Here is an 8,781-nt window from a genome sequence, read left to right as displayed (position 1 = left end):
AAAGAACTGATAGCTGGAGCTGACAACTATTTGGCAGACCTGGAGGAAACTTGTTTCCGAGGTGGGATTAAGGCTCTGGAGCATCATTGGACCAAGTGCATTAATCTACAAGGAGACTACATTGAAAAGTAAAAAAAAAAGTTTCAGTGATGTAAGTAATTTTTTTCTATTTCATTCAGAGAACTTTCCAAACCACCCTTGTAGTATTGCCAGGCATGTGTCAGTCGTGGTGACAGGAGGACACACTACCCAGCGTCAGCGCCCTTGCTCGTGGAAAGGCACGGGTAAGCTGTCTTTGGCATTGCTACTCGCTACAGTTATCAGAGTATTCTGGCATCTTCATCTGGAGCAAATTGATGATGGGATTCCACATATCATTCACCTGGTAGCCACTGTCAGGGTTCACCAGACATTCTGCAACACTTGTTTCAATGGATTATTTTATAATTGAGTCCCAAAAAGATGTTGCTGTGGCCAAAATGTTTTGTCGTACTCCATTGCATGCCTTGGAGATACAGCTTCTCCCCCAGATGGGAACATATCCTTAAAGCATGGAAATACGTGTGTTCATTGAACCATTTATTTATTTGTAGAAGAAAACAGTTAGCTCAGTAAGTTTGCCATGGCAGAAAGTTCGTTTACATAACTGAAGTTCATGCCACAAATTATAAAAATTTAAAGTGTGCTGTAAAGAATCTCTCTTAATCATTTTTTCATCTTATCATGTTAGTCATTGTTGTACAGCTAATTTATGAGCATAGTTAATACAGTACCCAGGATATGATAAAGGTCAACAAAGTAGTAGTAGTAGTAGTAAATATAGGTATTAGTTTCTTGTAATGTGTAGGCACAGTATAATTTTCATGACCCATTCCCACCCAAAATTATGTATCTCGGAGCCAGAAAACCTCATAAACCCTGCATTAACAAATCTGCCTCCCCATTTGGGGACACCTTAAGCAAAAACAGCTAAAAATAAGAATGAGGCGTTCAGTTCTGAGGGAAGTTATTGCGGTAGATGTCAATGCATGTTATTGTGTCATACTGATGCTATTGCATTTAGTTAAGAATGAGTGAGTGTCAAGGGTAGGATGGTTAAAAAAAAACACTACAAGATACAGTTATCATAATTCTTGAAGTTGGCTTTGGATCAGCTGTAAGTCTGCAACTGGAGGCGTCGACCTAATTATGAAAAATTCATAAGTATACAACTAGAAATCCCTATTAACACAATTCACCCTCGTGTGACTGATGTTGCATCCAGTAAGATTCTAGTAACTAAAAAAATAAAAAATAAATAAAAAAAGACAAACAACTTAGATTTATTAATAAAACTTAATTGACTAGTATGCTGTAACAGCCTAGCTAGGTAACGCACAATATTTTTCCTAGTTAAATTGTTCATTTCCTTCCTATATTTTATTCTAAAAGACTCATTTAATTGGAAACTTGCAACTATTCATAATTACACATATGCCGAGGGAATAATCTATCTATATTTGGAGAGAAAAAAAAACTCAAGACATAGGTTAACCCAAATTACTAAAAACATTACTCTTGAAGAGGATCATGAACTAATGCTCAAGAGCAGTACCTCTTTAAGTTCTTATGGGGATAGTCTTTCAACTTCGTTACTCGTTGGGTATGCCAGATGATAAATCCCAGGATGTGGAGGTGTGTGTGTGTGTGTGTGTGTGTGTGTGTGTGTGTGTGTGTGTGTGTGTGTGTGTGTGTGATTTTGCACGGTCCTGTATAAAGTAATTGTCATTTTTCATCCTGCTTTTTAGGAGCAAAGACTGAGGACGATTCCAGAGAAGTACTTTAATGCCAACTTCAAGTCATTGTAGTTTTTGGGGTACCTTTGTTTTATAGTTGCTTTCACTCACATGCTCTGATGGTCAAACTGATTATTGCCACTCTGTTTTTTTGTTGTTAGTTGGAGTCTGTCAATCAATTTTCTTTTTTTCAACCTTCTCAACATCAACTCAAACAGAACTGCATCAATAGAAATGTGTATGTCACTTTTCTATAGCTCTCAAAATGGTAGAAGGTAGTCAATTGAGGTCATTTGATGATAGTGACAGTAGGTTCTCATAAAGCATTGCAATTCATGAAAAGGGTGTTTAATTGGATTAGAATCAGAATGGTATTGTGATGTCAGGGTTTGCTCAATGCAAATCCCCCATACAAAATGTTGCGAACAATATTCTGTGTACTTGGCTACACAGTCAAACAATGCCTCGGGTTTGTCTGTGTGTGGAGTGTGTGTCTGGTGAGCCTTTTAACTATTGGCTGAAACATTGCTATTTCTAAGGCGCCACACAGTCGGCGGCACTCCAGGTGTGCGACCGAGTAGGGGACATCCCAGTGTCCATTGTCCCACATCTGACACTGAATAGGATGCAGGGGGTTATTTTTCATCGGGACCTCCTGCTGCAATCTGAGGAGGAGCTCAGGGCCAACCTGTAGCGCCGAGGCGTGCATTTCGTCTGGCGAGTCCAGCGCGGCCCCAAAGACTGTCGCATCGATACCTGGGCCTTCATCCTCGCCTTCGAGGGGGACGTTCTCCCAGAGAAGATAAAGGTAATGTGCAACCGGTGCAACGTGCGACCTTACATCACGCCTCCTATGCGCCGCTTTCGGTGTTTGCGCTTTGGGCACATGTCGTCACGGTGTGAGGCTGAGCCCCTTTGTGGCGATTGTGGATGTCCTCTTCGTGAGGAACATACATGCACCCCACCACCTCGGTGCGTCAATTGTCCTGGCCTCCACTCACCTAGATCTTTAGACTGCCCTGCGTATCAGAAGGAGAAGATGATTCAAGAATTAAAAACTTTGGACTGTCTCTCTTTTTCTGCGGCCAGGAAGAAGTATGACTGCCTCAGTCCTGTGATGTTCACAAGTTCGTTTTCCTCAGTCGTGTCCACTCCTTCCACAGTATCCTCACCCCTATCCTGTCCCCCCTCCACCTCCTCACCCTATCCAGGGTCTATGCCTCCGCCTCCCAAATCCCTCCCTTCCAAATCCTCCTCCCTCACGGCCCCTGCCCCCTCTGCCCCAGGGGCCACCCTTCCTCCTCCTCCCCCTCTGCCGCCTGAGAAGCGATCCTCTTCTCAGGCGTCCATCGGGGAAACGTTACGGACCCCACATGTGAGGACCTTCTTCGGGTCCAGCCCACCATCCCCATGCCTCATCGGACTTCCAAGAAGGCCTCCAAGAAGAAGCCTTTATCCCCCTCTCCACCCCAGCACGTTTTGTCTGACGCTCCATCCGTGAGTCGCTGCTTCCGGCCATCCTCAGTTTCGCTGGGACACTCTGCTGCCAGGCGCTCAGCTGGCCTGTCGTCGGCGAATGATGCTGCCTCTCCTACGCAACCCAGGAATGCAGCCGCAGCTGGCGACGACTCGGTGGAACAAGATCCGCCTCCTGCCAGTAGTAGCGTTGTTCCCTCGAAATGTGGCCCTCCGCGTCCGAGGATGTGACCAGCTCTTCACCCGTTTTGTTCCCCCTTTTTTTCTGACTAGTGATGGCTTTGTTACATTGGAGCATAAGAGGTATTCGATCTAATTGGGAGGAATTACAACTGCTCCTCCGCCTGCACTGTCCGCTCGTTCTTGGTCTCCAGGAAACCAAGTTGCGCCCAACTGACCGTATTGCTTTTACCCACTATACCTCGGACCAGTCTGACCTCACCACTGTGGATGGTATTCCAGCTCATGGTGGGGTCATGTTGCTCGTTCAGGACGATGTATATTACCATCCCATCCCATTGACCACCCCCCTCCAAGCAATAGCTGTCCGTATTACTCTTTCTGCCTTTACTTTTTCTGTGTGTACTGTCTACACTCCATCGTCATCCGCAGTTAGTCGGGCTGACATGATGCACCTGATTGCTCAGCTTCCTCCGCCGTTTTTATTGTTTGGCGACTTCAATGCCCATCATGCCCTTTGGGGCTCTCCTGCATCCTGTCAGAGAGGCTCCCTCTTGGCGGATGTCTTCAACCATCTCAATCTTGTCTGCCTCAATACTGGCGCCCCGACTTTCCTCTCGGACTCTACTCATACCTACTCCCACTTGGACCTCTCGATTTGTTCTACCACTCTTGCCCGTCGGTTCGAGTGGTATGTCCTTTCTGACACCTATTCGAGTGACCATTTCCCCTGTGTCGTTAGTCTCCTGCGCCACACCACATACCCACGTCCTTCAAGCTGGAACATACCGAAAGCTGACTGGGGCTTTACTCCTCCCTGGCGACCTTTCCGGACCACGATTTTCTCAGTTGTGAGAGTCAGGTCGAATAACTCACGGCTGTTATCATCAATGCTGCCGACCGTTCCATTCCTTGTGCTACCTCTTCTTCACGTCGCGTTTCCGCCCCCCGGTGGAATGAGGCTTGTAGAGACGCTATCCGTGCTCGACGACGTGCTTTACACACCTTTTGCCGCCATCCTACATTGGCGAAATGTATTGGATACAAACGACTACGAGCGCAATGCAATAGAATCATTAAAGACAGCAAAAAAGCTTGTTGGGCCTCTTTCACCAGCTCCTTTAACAGTTTTACTCCCTATTCTGTCGTCTGGGGTGGCCTGCGCCGGCTGTCGGGCATTAAGGCCCACTCCTCGGTATGTGGCCTGACTTCAGGTAATGAGGTACTTGTTGATCCTGTGGATGTCTCCAACGCCTTTGGCCGCTTTTTCGCGGAGGTTTCAAGCTCCGCCCATTACTACCCTGCCTTCCTTCCCAGGAAAGAGTCAGAAGAGGCTCGGCGACCATCCTTCCACTCACTGAATCTGGAAAATTATAATGCCCCCTTTACTATGCGTGAACTCGAATGTGCAGTTGCACTGTCCCGGTCCTCTGCTCCGGGGCCAGATGCCATTCACGTTCAGATGCTGACACACCTTTTTCCGGCAGGCAAAAGATTTCTTCTTCGTACCTACAATCGTGTCTGGACCGATGGTCAAGTCCCCATGCATTGGCGTGACGCCATCGTTGTTCCTATACCCAAACCTGGGAAGGATAGACACCTTGCTTTTAGTTACCGCCCCATTTCTCTTACAAGCTGTGTCTGTTAGGTGATGGAGCGCATGGTTAATGCTCGGTTAGTTTGGATTCTTGAATCTCGACGGCTACTGACCAATGTTCAATGCGGCTTTCATTGCCGCCACTCCGCTGTTAACCACCTTGTGACCTTGTCGACATTCATCATGACCAACTTTTTGTGAAAAGCCAAATGGTAGCCATGTTCTTCGATTTTGAGAAGGCTTATGATACCTGTTAGAGAGGAGGTATCCTCCGCACTATGCACAGGTGGGGTCTATGCGGTCGCTTGCCCCTTTTTATTGATTCCTTTTTAACAGATCGAAAGTTTAGGGTATGTGTGGGTTCCATATTGCCTGACGTCTTCCTCCAGGAGAACGGAGTGCCTCAGGGCTCCGTCTTGAGCGTAGCCCTTTTTTGCCATAGCGATCAATCCAATTATGGATTGCATTCTACCTAATGTCTCAGGCTTTCTTTTTGTCGATGACTTCGCAATCTACTGCAGTGCCCAGAGACCATACCTCCTGGAGTGCTGCCTTCAGCGTTGTCTTGACAGCCTATACTCATGGAGTGTGGCTAATGGCTTCCGGTTCTCTGAAGAGAAGATGGTTTGCATCAACTTTTGGTGATATAAAGCGTTCCTTCCGCCATCCTTACATCTCGGTCCCATTGTTCTCCCATTTGTGGAAACAACTAAGTTTCTAGGGCTCACACTGGGCAGGAAACTTTGTTGGTCTCCGCACGTCTCTTATTTGGCTGCCCGTTGTACATGTTCCATTAATGTCCTCAGAGTTCTTAGAGGTTCATGTTGGGGAGCGGATCACACTGTCCTGCTTCGCTTGTATCAGTCCATAGTCCGATCAAAGCTGGATTATGGGAGCCTCGTCTAGTCGTCTACTCATCTGCTCGGCCATTCCTCTTACGCCGTCTCAACTCCATCCACCATCGGGGGTTACGTCTTGTGACCGGAGCATTCTACGCTTGCCACGTCGAGAGTCTTTATGCTGAAGCTGCCGAATTACCATTGACCTACCGGCATGGCATACTGCTTTGTCGGTATGCCTGCTGGCTGTTGTCAATGCCCGACCACCCTTCTTATCAGTCCTCCTTCGCCGATTCTCTCGACCGTCAGTATGGGTTGTACGTGTCTGCCCTGCTGTCCCCTGGAGTCCGCTTTCGTCGCCTGCTTCGACAATTGGATTTTGCCCTCCCTACCACATTCAGAGAGGGTGAGAGCCCGACACCACCTTGGCTCCAGGCTCCGGTTCATATTAATCTCGACCTCAGCTTGCTCCCGAAGGAGGGTACTCCGATTGCAGTGTATTGCTCACGGTTTGTCGAACTTCGTGCGCGACTTGCCAGTCACACCTTTATTTACACTGATGGCTCCAAAACTGACGATGGTGTCGGCTGTGCCTTTGTCGTTGGGGCCTTCACCCTTAAATACCGGCTCCTTGACCAGTGTTCCAGCTTTACGGCCGAGCTTTTTGCTCTCCATAAGGCCGTTCAGTATGCCCGCCGCCGCCGCCATTCATCGTATGTACTCTGCTCCAATTCACTCAGTGCTCTTAAGAGCCTTGGGGCTCCATATCCGGTCCATCCCTTGGTGCAACAGATCCAGCAGTCCGTCCATTCTTTTGGTGATGATGGCCCTCCTGTCAGCTTTTTGTGGTTTCCCGGCCATGTAGGAGTGCCTGAGAATGAGGCTGCAGTCCTCCTGCCTCGGCCAGCATCCCATTGTGTCCCGTCATCTGACATTAGTGGGGTTGTTTATAAGAGGCTTGTGTCATTCTGGTGGGATACTTGGTCATCACTTCAAGGAAACAAGCTCCGGGCCGTAAAACCGTTCCCAACTGCTTGGACAACCTCCTCTCGACCATCTCGGCGAGAAGAGGTCCTTCTGACCAGGTTGCGGATTGGGCATTGCCGGTTTAGCTACCGCTACCTGCTCTCCGGTGACCCAGCCCCGCAGTGCCCTTGTGGTCATGCATTGACAGTACACCATGTTTTATTGTCGTGTCCCCGTATTAGTCAATCTCGTGTTGTCCTGTCTCTGCTATCTACTTTACAGGATATTTTAGCTGATGATGCTCGAGCAGCTGCTTGTGTTCTTCTTTTTATTACTTTGACTGGCTTGTCTAAAGACCTCTAACTCTTTCACTAATTTTATCTGCATCTTTGTAAGAACTTTCTGCCCCCCCCCCCCTTGAGTTTTACTAGATTCTGTGTGTTTTTACAATTGTGACTGGGCGCTAATGACCTCAGTAGTTGATCACCCTTAAACCACCCCCCAAAAAAAAAAAAATCTCATGTAGTTCGTACTCCTTCGATCTCAGTATGTAAGAATGTTTGAATTCTTGCTTTTGTGTGGATATTTTCTTCTTTAGACTCTGACACAAATCTTGCTTTAAAGTTTTCTGGTGCATGGACAATTCTTGGTTTAAACTGTCAGATAAATATCCTTTAAAAGTTTCTGATCTTCTTTCTGGTGTTTGAACAATGACTGAATCTTATTTAACATCTGAGAAAAAGGATCCAACACCTGTTCACCACACACAGCCTGTACCTCACTGTTCACTACCAGCTTAATATTCAGTGTGTTGTGCCTTTTTAAACTTGTGATGAGTTGAAACCATAACACATCATAAAATTTACTCAAACTCTTGAAAAATTCTCCCTTCCACACCAACAGTAATGTAACAATGAACCAATTTTGTGGTAACCAGAAATCTCTTAATTGTAACACTGCCTCACAGGAAAACGGAAGCAAAGTGACATGACAAACATGCACTACAGGCTTCTAATTTTTTTTTTAAACTTTAGACTAACTGTGTAAATCAAAATGGCTGATCTACACAGTATTACTTGCCCTTAAAATATCCTAATACTAGTTAAACATGAAAGGCACTGAATGTGTACACTCACACACAGTCATAATGCTCTGCACTCCTTATCAGCCCACAGCTCCTTCGCATACTGCTCCTCTCAAATCCAAATTTCATTCACATAAGGTTAAAATCAATTATCTCATTTCAGCCCAACTGTACATGAAGAAATAAAAGTAACTCTTAATGCACAAAGAATTGCCTTATTGCTCACAGTATAACATACGTGATACGATCTCAAAGCAACTCCAGACACAAAAACAGTGTTTTCAAAGACATTGTCAGTGGATTGATTGTTCCAACAATGGAAAATTCTGTAATGGAGTCCACACAGCCTCATGAGCCTGAATGAAAAGCTGCTTGACATAATTCACAGTAAATTTGAAACACAGGCTGCTGATATGGCTTTGGAAGGTTTCACAACTGGTGCAGAAAATAATGAGGTAGCTGTTGTGACCAAGCACTGTTCAGTGTTTGAAGAAATGTAAGTCAAATTGTAAGATGAAATTATGTCCACTTTTTAAGGCAGTGAGATAGTGATAGGACTAGATTAGCCAAAGATAAATTGAATGTGCAAGTTATTGTAATCAGGCACATTTATCATTGCTTCCACTACGCATTTCAGAGGACTGTGCCTCCATGATGATGTGGGTTTATTTCAGTTAATAAATCAAAGATGTTCACATAGGACTTTCTGTGAGTAGACTGTCACTGTCTTTCAAACATAACAGATGGCTCTTCCAATGATATTTTCATGACACAGTGAAGTTTAAGGAAATTGTGCGCGCAATGTAAATATGACTAGAAAAACACTTTGTGACCACTAAACTCTGGTTTCAGAAACCTGAGTTT

The sequence above is a fragment of the Schistocerca gregaria genome, chromosome 4, assembly GCF_023897955.1.
Source record: "Schistocerca gregaria isolate iqSchGreg1 chromosome 4, iqSchGreg1.2, whole genome shotgun sequence".
Taxonomy (NCBI): domain Eukaryota; kingdom Metazoa; phylum Arthropoda; class Insecta; order Orthoptera; family Acrididae; genus Schistocerca; species Schistocerca gregaria.
This window is presented reverse-complemented; position numbering follows the sequence as displayed.